The following is a 10,215-nucleotide window of genomic DNA, read 5'->3' as shown; positions in this document are numbered from 1 at the left end:
TGTCTGCCAGATTTGGTTGGGAAGGAGGCCTCGAGGGTTGACTCCCAAGTGTGGGGCAGGGTGAGAAACAACACAAGAGGGACATTGTTTGACAATTTCTCGGGCCTGTTGTTTAGAGATCTTAAAAAGAAGACGGAGGGTCTGAGAATTTAAATGGTGGATCTTATGGGCAGTTTGGGCCTGTAGGACTGAGCCAACCATGACAGGGAAAGTTAGCCTGGTGGCGGCATCTGCCTGTGCATTGCCATCAGTTAACAGTCCAGGAAGATCACTATAGGCTCTAATATGGCCTATAAAAAATGGGTGTTGGCGAGTCAGGACAAGCTGTTGAATCTGGGAGAAAAGTGGGGTGGCGTTGGAGGTAGGCCTTATGACTGGAGAGGTTTCTAACAAGGGGATGGAAAAGGCAATATAGGCACTATCTGTATAGATATTAATAGGTTGATCAGAATAGGTCTGAAAAACCTTTAAAATTGCTGAAAGTTCAACCAGCTGCGCTGACCGGAAAGGCGTTAGGAAGGAGGTAGGGTGGCCTTGGGCCACAAAGGCTGCAACACCATTAGCGGAACCATAAAAGGAGTGACAGTCCCTTGGTTTCCTTCCTCGTCCTTCCAGGAAAGTGTCCTCGAACTAATTAAAGGATTATTAGACTGACCGATTCCTTTTAAATCGGTGAGGGATGGAACCAGTGGCCAAGCAGACGGCCAGTGAGACTGTGAAATGACTGCGGTGTCTGCCCCTGTATCCAAGATACCCTGAAACTTCTTTCCCTCTATAGTAAGGGTGAGAGTAGGCCGATCCTGAGTAACAGGCTGGACCCAGTAGGCGTCATAGGAGCCCAATCCAGCTGACCCCTGAGGGGTGTTTGTAATTGAGGGAATATCACAGACAGAGGAAGGTAGAGGAACTAGCTGTGCCAGGCGTGTACCTTGAGGAATCGTGACCATGCCATTTACAGCAGTGGCCAGAATCTTAATTTCACCTGAGAAATCACTATCTATTATGCCAGGGTAGACCTGGACCCCACGGAGGGCCACAGAAGCACGGCCAAGGACAAGCGCACAAACATTAGGAGGTAAGGGCCCTGTCACCCCTGTAGGGATGACCTGAGCCCCTTCAAGGGAGTTTAATACTGTTTCGGTGGCGGCAGCACACAAGTCCAATTTGGCACTGCCTGGAGTTGTTCTCTGGAGGGAGGAGAATGGAACTGGGGCAGGAGAATTTGTTGAGGCTGGGGAGGAAGGAGATGAGCTGACCTCAAGGCCCCAGGGTGCACTCTTGGAGGCATTGGGGCCAGGGGCTGGCCCCTTTGGAAGTTTCCCGGCACCCAAGGAGGAAGGGGCTGATTGAGGTAATTGACTTTTGACCTGCATTCTGTAGCCCAATGAGGGCCCTTGTTGCAGCAGGGGCAGAGAGTGGAAGGCAGGTGCCTCATAGAGGCGGCCTCCTGAGCCAGCTGGGCTAAAGGCGTGAGGCTGTGACCTTTCTGGGGACATTCCCAAGCGAAATGTTCAGGTTGTTTACAGAAATAACAGGTGCAGGCTCTAGGCTGTTGTGAAGCCCTAAGGGCAGCACCTATAGCTAATCCCATGGCATGGGCGGCGCCAACACCTGAACAGAGTCTCACATATTCAGACAGGTCCGCTCTGTCTTTATGAGGGCAGAGGACTTCCTGGCAGGCTGGGTTTGCATTTTCAAAGGCCAAGTGTTTAACAAAGGTGCTTTCGTGTTTCTTCCACGCAAAAAGTCTCTCAGCTGCATCATTTAAGCGAGAGACAAATTCACTAAAGGTTCATCAGGGCCCTGACAAATCTTTGCTAATGAGGTGGTAGCCGAACCCTTTTGGGGCAGGCGTTTCCAGGCACAGACACCCGCGTTTTGAATCTGGGCCAGGAGGCCAGGAGGGAATTTTGCCTGTGCTGTGTTTGTATCATAAGGGGGTTGCTGAGGAGTTTCTTTAGTGTCCAAGTTTTTGAGGACAGCTATTCAATATTTTTTTGAGCAACTTCTCGACAATTTTCTGTGAATTCTATTTTCCAGAGGACAAAGTCACCCCCAGAAAGAGCTGCACAGGTAAGAAAATACCAGTCATCAGGGGTCAACCAATGTTCACGCTGGTTTTCCACCAAGGCTAATGTAAAAGGAGCCTTAGGACCATACTGAGCACAGGCGGATTTCAGCTTTTCAAAAGGCGGAAATTTAATTTGTGATAAATCTGTCCTGGCGGGGGGTCCTCTGGTGACGGCTCCTCCTCCTCCACCACTGCCTCCACCACCGCCGCCTCCACCCCTGCCCCTCCTCATTTTGATCTTCCAAACCCCCTGAGGGGCCGCTCTGGGTGGCCACCTTGGATGAGTCCCCAGAGGTCTGGCTTCTGGTAACAGGAAATGCCAGGACAGGCTGAGGCTTACTCTTCGATTTACTAGATTTTTGAGATGGTTTTAGCAGATACAAGGAACTAGGGTAAAGAAAAAAGATCTTAAAGCCTTTGTTGATTATTAATGACATTCTCAGGGTCTATAAATATTCCCCTGACATACAAAAGCTTATTAATATAGGAGAAAAAATCTCCAAAGTAGCCTTTTGCTCCCCCTCTACCTGCCCTAAGACCCCCGAGCGCTTTCTAGTCCGCCTTCAGTCTGTCCCTCGGTTCATGACCTGAGCTCTATGGAAGAGGGGATGCTAACGACTTTTAAACCTAACAGTCCCCAGGAGTCTGCTCCTGCCCATCCTCATCCCTCTGTTAATTTGACCTCTATCTCCCCTCTAGACCCCACCAAGGAGGCTTCCCTAGAGAAAGGGGTGGCCTGTTACCATAATCCAGACTGACCCCCCTGCAAAAATCTCCCCTTAACACAGGAGTGCTTGGGCCTTTTATACCACCTCAAAAATCTCCGGCAGTTCCCCCTTCTGCAATGGCCCCTCCCTATGTTTCTGTGTCTTCCCATTTTTGCGGGCCTATTCTTGATGAGTTGGCTCCCCCTGTCCCAGATCTCGGCTCACTGGGACAGGACCTCCAGGCTCGTAGGGAACATGTTGAGCTTTTAAGGGAATTGAAAACTCTTGACAAAGAATTTAAAGATCTTGCCCAAGAAAATGAGGAGATTGATCAACTATTGATAAGAAATGTACAGGAGGCCTCAGAGTTTCATAAAAAAATCATGTCAATAGTGAGGTTTTAAAAAAGAATTTTTCCATAACCTGGAAACAAGCTAAGGAAATTATATGGAAATATCCTACTTGTTAAATTTACAATCAGACTCCACTACCCAAAGGATTTAACCCAAAGGGCACTCAGAGGAATTAAATCTGGCAGATGGATGCATTTCATTTTGTAGAATTTGGAAAATTGAAACATGTACATCACTCCACTGATACTTTCTCAAGATTTCCATGAGCAACTGCTCTGAGTTTCAAAAAGGTTGATTCTGTAATCCAGAAATTGCTAGAAGTTATGGCCATCATGGGTATACCTATATATATTAAACCTAACAATATCTAGCCTATGTCTCTGGTAAAATGAAACAGTTTTTTGCTTATTACAATATAAAACATATTACAGGAATACCACACAATGCTACAGGAGAAACAGTCATAGAAACATCAAATTGAACTCTAAAGGGTATGCTAAATAAACAAAAAGGAGAAACAAAATCCCCTAGAAATAGATTACATAATGCTTTATTTATTTATTTATTTATTTATTTATTTATTTATTTATTTATTTATTTTGATTTTTTGAGACAGGGTTTATCTGTGTAGCTTTGTGCCTTTTCCTGGATCTCGCTCTGTAGACCAGGCTGTCCTTGAACTCACAAATATCCACTTGCCTCTGCCTCCCCAGTGCTGGGATTAAAGGTGTGCGCCACCACCGCCCAGCCACATAATGCTTTATTAACTTTGTATTTTCTCAATGCTAATGAGAAAGGAACAATAGCTGCGGAGAGGCTTTGGATAATAGAAATAAAACTACAGAGTTAAATCAGCCTGTATATTTTAAGGATGTGCTGACCTCAGAATGGAAACCAGGATATGTGTTACATTGGGGATGAGGTTTTGCTTTTGTTTCTATTAGAGAAGGTAAGCTATAAATACCATCAAAATTGATAAAGGGCCGGATGGTGGTGGTGGCGGCGGCGCATGCCTATAATCCCAGCACTCGGGAGGCAGAGCCAGGCAGATCTTTGTGAGTTCAAGGCCAGCCAGGTCTACAGAGCGAGATCCAGGAAAGGCACAAAGCTAAACAGAGAAACCCTGTCTCGAAAAAAAACCAAAAAAAAAAACAAAACACTATGGGCTTGGGGATTTAACTCAGTGGTAGAGTGCTTGCCTAGCATGCACAAGGCCCTGGGTTTGATCATCAGCTCCAGAAAAAAAACTGATAAAAGTTTGATTTGAACAAGACAGACCTCTTAATTAGAAGAGGTAATAGTTCCTTAACCAGCATGACCATCCAATTTAAAGTAACTTGGCCTGTTGGTATTACATCACACATAAAATTCATAAGTCTTCCTAAATGTTTGTTTTTGCTCTTCTCTACAGACACTTATCACAAATGGTGTTTATGTAGTCCCAGATCAATTAAAAATTAAAGCTGGCTTTGGAGATGGATAATGACTCTCTCCTTCTTTAAAGCCAAGGATGTTGTTAAAAAGAAAATGCATAATCTCTGTATCATGTCAGAAGAATCAACTGATATGGGGCAGAAGAAAGCCAAAATTAAGGGACGATTCTATTGCCACTGTTCTCATAATACTTTGATGCTATTTTGATTCTTTAAACTTTCCTTAAAGTATGAATTTTATATCAAAATTTATATATATATAAATTTGTAACTCAACATAAATCCAGTTACTCTGAACCTGATAGAAGAGAAAGCAGGAAGTAGTCTTGAACGCATTTGCATAGGAGATCACTTCCTAAATATAACACCAGTATCACAGTCACTGAGAGAAACAATCAATCAATGGGACCTCTTATACCAGAGAAGCTTTTGTAGAGAAAAGGACACAGTCAACAAGACAAAGTGACAGCTACACAATGGGAAAAGATCTTCACCAACCCCACATCTGACAGAGGGCTGATATCCAGAATATATAAAGAACTCAAGAAATTAGACATCAAAATATCCAACAGTCCAATTAAGAAATGAGCTATAGAGCTAAACAGAGAATTCTCAACAGAGGAAGCTCAAATGGCTAAAAGACATTTAAGGAATTGCTAAACCTCCCTAATCAGCAGGGAAATGCAAATCAAAAGGACTGTGAGATACCACCTTACACCCATCAGAATGGCTAAGATCAAAAACACTGGAGAGGATGTGGAGCAAGGGAAACACTCCTACATTGTTGGTGGGAATGCAAGCTTGTACTTTTCAACTTTGGAAATGAATATGGCGATTTCTTAGAAAATTGGGAATCAATCTCCCCCAAACACAGCTATATCACTCTTGGGCATATACCCAAGGAATGCTCAATTATACCACAAGGGCACATGCTCCGCTATGTACATAGCATTATTATTTGTAATAGCCAGAACCTGGAAACAACCTAGATGCCCTTCAACTGAAGAATGGATAAATAAAATGTGGTACATATACACAATGGAGTATTACTCAACAGAGTAAAACAATGACATCATGAGGTTTGCAGGCAAATGGATGGATTTAGAAAAAAAATCACCCTGAGTGAGGTAACCCATACTCAGAAAGACAAACTTGGTATGTATTCACTCATAGAAAGATAATAGATGTAAAACGAAGGATGACTAGAGTGCTACTCACAACTCCAGGGAGGCTACCTAGAAAACAGGACCCTAAGAAAAACACAAGGATCACCCAACAACAGAGAAATGAATGAGGTCTACATGAGCAAACTGAACATGAGGGGAGTTAATGAAGGGCAAGTGTCGGGAGAAAGAGAACTTAGGGGAGCAGGAGGTCCCAGATGGATCAGGAACAGAGAGGGAGAACAAGGAAAAAGAGACCAAGATAAATGAAGACCCCATGGGAATAGGAAGAAGCAAAGTGCTAGAGAAGTCCCCAGAAATCAACAAGGATACCTCCACAATAGACTATTGGCAATGGTCAAGAGAAAGCCCGAATTGACCTTCTCTGGTGATCAGATGGCTAAACACCCTAACTGTCGTGCTAGAACTCTCCTCCAATGACTGATGGAAGCAGATGCAGAGATCCATGGCCAGGCCCCAGGTGGAGCTCCAGGATTCCAATCAGCGAGAGAGAAGAGGGATTGTATGAGCAAGAGATATTGAGACCATCATTGGAAAAAGCACAGGGACAAATAGCCAAACTAGTGGAAACACATGAGCTATGAACCAATAGCTGAGGAGCCCCCAACTGGATTAGGCCCTCTGGATAAGTGAGACAGTTGATTAGCTTGAACTATTTAGGAGGCCCCCAGGCAGTGGGACCAGAACCTGTCCTTAGTGCATGACTGGATTTTTGGAGCCCAGAGCTTTGCTCAGCCTGGGTGAAGGGAGGAGGAGACTGGACCTGCCTCCACTGAATCTACCAGGCTGAGAAGAATCCCCAGGGGAGTCCTTGCACTGGAGCAGATGGGAATGGGGGGTGGATTGGGGGAAGAGCGAGGGGGGGGACCCATAGAAGGGAGGAGAGGGGAATACATGGCTGATACGTAAAATTAAATTAATTATAAAATTAAAGAAAATAAAGTGCTTCTTCCATCAAAGTGCTAAAAGAAAAAAAATCTGTTTTTGCAAGCTTTGCTGACTCTGATGTCTGCCCCCAGCGTGTAACAGGATCCTCTTAAATTCTGATTTTTTTCAGTGGAAAAACTTTTACAACTCCCAAACATATTCTGTTACAGTAGTTTATTTAAAAATTTTTTTCCCATTTAAATTGGGGCGGTTCACTTCCACTCAAACAAACAAATGTTCCTAATAAGAATAGCAAGACAGAGAAGAAATTATTAATAGCTGGATTCAATACATACTTCATGAGTTATAATAAGTCACCAAAATCGTTTATGTGCTTTTATTAAAATACAACAAAGGAGCCGGGCGGTGGTGGAGCACGCCTTTAATCCCAGCACTCAGGAGGCAGAGCCAGGCGGATCTCTGTGAGTTCGAGGCCAGCCTGGGCTACCAAGTGAGTTCCAGGAAAGGCGCAAAGCTACACAGAGAAACCCTGTCTCAAAAAACCAAAAAAAAAAAAAATACAACAATGGGCACAGGTGGCGTTTATTTGTTGTTAGATTAGCCAGATAAGGATTAGAATTCTGAGATTACAACAGGCAAACACCACTCTATATTTAGGATCAAACATGTTTATTTCTACCTTCCCTCTCCATCTTCTTTATTTTAGCATCTGAAAGTGGCTAATTAATAAAGAATAGCTAGCTGGTACTCTTTCCAAATGGCAAAGGACAGGAGCCACGCACAATATTTGATAATGGTCATGAAGAGAATTGTTAATTTTTTTCAACCAAGTGAAGTGATTCTCTGCTCTAAAGCATAATTTTCAGCATTTTTTAAGTTTAATATCTGATTCTTTTGTACCCAGAAAGAGATGTTCTCCAGAAATAGATGTGCAACTTAGCTCATATAAATGTTAGCATGTAACCCCACACACAAAAAGAAACATGAAAAAAAAGTCCCACTTATGAAGGAAGTAATTTTGTAAGTCATGCCTTGTGACAGCCCCCATCTCCATGGTGTATCCCAACCCATCTTTCTCTAGGTAGAAGAAACTGGCATGCAGAGAGGCTAAACTGCCAAAGACATAACCAAGAATTTCCTGGGTGTTCCTGCTGTCTTGCCCTTGTTTTGCACTCTGTTCCTCAAACCTGCATTCTAAACCTGTACCTGTGGCTATTTCAGACCTTATTCTCCTTGGATAACCTTTCATGTAGCTCAAAAGGGCCTGTTTCATGTCCTAGGAGGAAAAGGACAAAAATCAAAGTGACTTTTCACATCTGATAAGGTCTATTTACTTTCAAAGGAGGAAATTTGTCAAAGATCCATTTACAGAAACCTTGTTGAAGAGGCACAGAAGTTAGCGTGATACCGACAAGTTTTCACAGGGATCTATGTACATCAGCCCTGGAGTTAATCTCCAACATAAGGTAACTAGTGGACACATTGCCAATCATTACTTATACCCACACATACCTGGAATTTATGGTGCTACATTGCTCTCAGATTTAAGGAGCCTCTTCTGACCTTCAAGGAAGGACATAACATAAGATTGAAATTCATTGTCAAGGCAGTGAATTCAGATCCAGTTCCCTATATCTGAAAATTCCAATGGTCAGGAAATTCAAGGAAAAATACATTCATTGAAGTGAAGCTTGTATATAACACATTAGACGAATTTAGCATGATACTTGCTATGGCAAGACAATTTCAGGGGACACTTATTGACAGGGTGAAGTGGTTTGTGAGTCTTTGGGTGTCTCTGGGTCTTTGTAAAACTATGACAGGGAAACACAGGTTGGGTTCAGGAGGAAGTAGGATCTCATCTTCTGAGACAGATAAGGTGCTGTTGAGCATTTCATGAAACATACATCTCACTGACTTGTGAAAACCCCTCTGTCATATAGTGCTTTCTTAATATCTTTATTGCACTGAATTATCAGGCACAGCAACTTAGAATGGGAAAAATTGATCATAGCCCACAATTCCAGGTAATAGTTCCATTTTTGGAAAATCAGGATAGGAACTCAGCTAATCATGTCACATCCACAGCCAAGAGCAGAGATAAACAAATGTACTCATGCTACCTGTTTGCTTATGCTTATGCTCTAGCTTCTTCATACGTACACAGTATAGTTTGCAGACATTGAAATGATTCTGCCCATTTTAGGGAGTCTTATCTCAATTAACAATTAATAAAATTCCACAGAGACAAGTTCAAAGAAAAATCTGATCTATATAATTCCTCATTGAGTTCCCTCTTCCCAGGTGACTAGTTTGATTCAGTCTCATAATCAAAACTAAGAATCACTATCACTGCCAGGATTTGAGGAGATTTCTGCCTGCATTCAGAGCTGTGGTCCTCAACCTGTGTGGGGCACCACCCCATTGGGCGGTCGCATATCAGATATACTGCACATCATATATTTGAATTACAATTCATAACAGTAGCAAAATTAGGGCTGGAGAGATGTCTCAGAGGTTAAAAGCACTGATTGCTCTTCCAAAGATCCTGAGTTCAATTCCCAGCAACCACATGGTGGCTCACAACCATCTGTAATGAGATCTGGTGCCCTCTTCTGGCCTGCAGGGATATGTGCATACAGAATACTGTATATATAATAAATAAATAAAACTTTAAAAAAAGTAGCAAAATTAAAGTTAAGAACAACGAAACAGTTATGTTTAGGGTTCACCACAACACGAGGAACTACTGTTCATGCTATTTAAAGATTTAAAGGGTCAGAAAATTGGAAAAAAAATAGCCATTGATCTAGAGTGTCCAGTGGAACCCAAGTGTCTATGTTGCTAACTATGAAGGGGCTTGCAAAGGATTTTTCTGAATATCCTTTGCTCTAAGGGAAACTCATGTTCTGTGTGGAAGACTCCAGCTATCTGGCCATCTTTACTACCCAGTAATAGCAGACCATTTTGAGCTACTGAATAGAGAGTACAACATCCACTACACACATGCTGATGACACAGATTTTAGTCTCACTGGGCTCCATGACCATATCACACAAAACCAAGGCTGTTCAAGGTGTCACACCACAGGCACTGGATTCCAGAAGCCTGCCCATTAAACACGGATAGATCCCTATGCCCTGTCTGGGTGCCTCCCAAATAGTTCGAGCCAAACAACCATTTTCTGTATCCAGAGGACCTAGTCCAGTCTCATGGGGGCTCCACAGCCACCAGTCCACAGTTCATGGGCTTCCACTAGTGTGGCCAGTCACCTCAGTTGCAGGTACTTATGATGAACTTTAGCATATATATAAATTTCTATGATATTATTACCTTGTGTACATAAAATTTCAGTAGGAGATAAAGATTCAGATCTACACAGGGAAAGAACTGAAGGATGTTCAATCAATCAGGGAGAGATCTCTGGCTTTGGATGAAGGGGATGCTGAAGGGCTTCCCTTGTATCCCAGCAGATGCTCCTGCAAAGGACAACTTGACATCTAGTGTAAGGAAAGCTCTTAGAACTCTCAGTTCCCATGACATCTGCAGCTCTTCCCTAGACATTCTAATGTATCCTGG

The 10,215-nt window shown here is 42.9% G+C and overlaps 1 long non-coding RNA gene across 1 annotated transcript; it reads right to left on the bottom strand.

The window, feature by feature from the left end:
- Positions 1-6,832: 6,832 nt before the first annotated feature.
- Positions 6,833-10,166, bottom strand: LOC131901153 (uncharacterized). Its single transcript, XR_009376396.1, has 3 exons — positions 9,970-10,166; positions 8,149-8,271; positions 6,833-6,915 (listed from the first exon to the last, which is right to left on the bottom strand). It is a non-coding gene; the product is annotated as an uncharacterized LOC131901153 (long non-coding RNA).
- Between the last annotated feature and the right edge of the window lie 49 nt (positions 10,167-10,215).

Source organism: Peromyscus eremicus, unplaced genomic scaffold (assembly GCF_949786415.1).
Source record: "Peromyscus eremicus unplaced genomic scaffold, PerEre_H2_v1 PerEre#2#chrX_unloc_4, whole genome shotgun sequence".
In the NCBI taxonomy this organism is placed as follows: domain Eukaryota; kingdom Metazoa; phylum Chordata; class Mammalia; order Rodentia; family Cricetidae; genus Peromyscus; species Peromyscus eremicus.
Note: the sequence above shows the minus strand (reverse complement) of the source record. Positions and strands in the feature narration are given on the sequence as shown.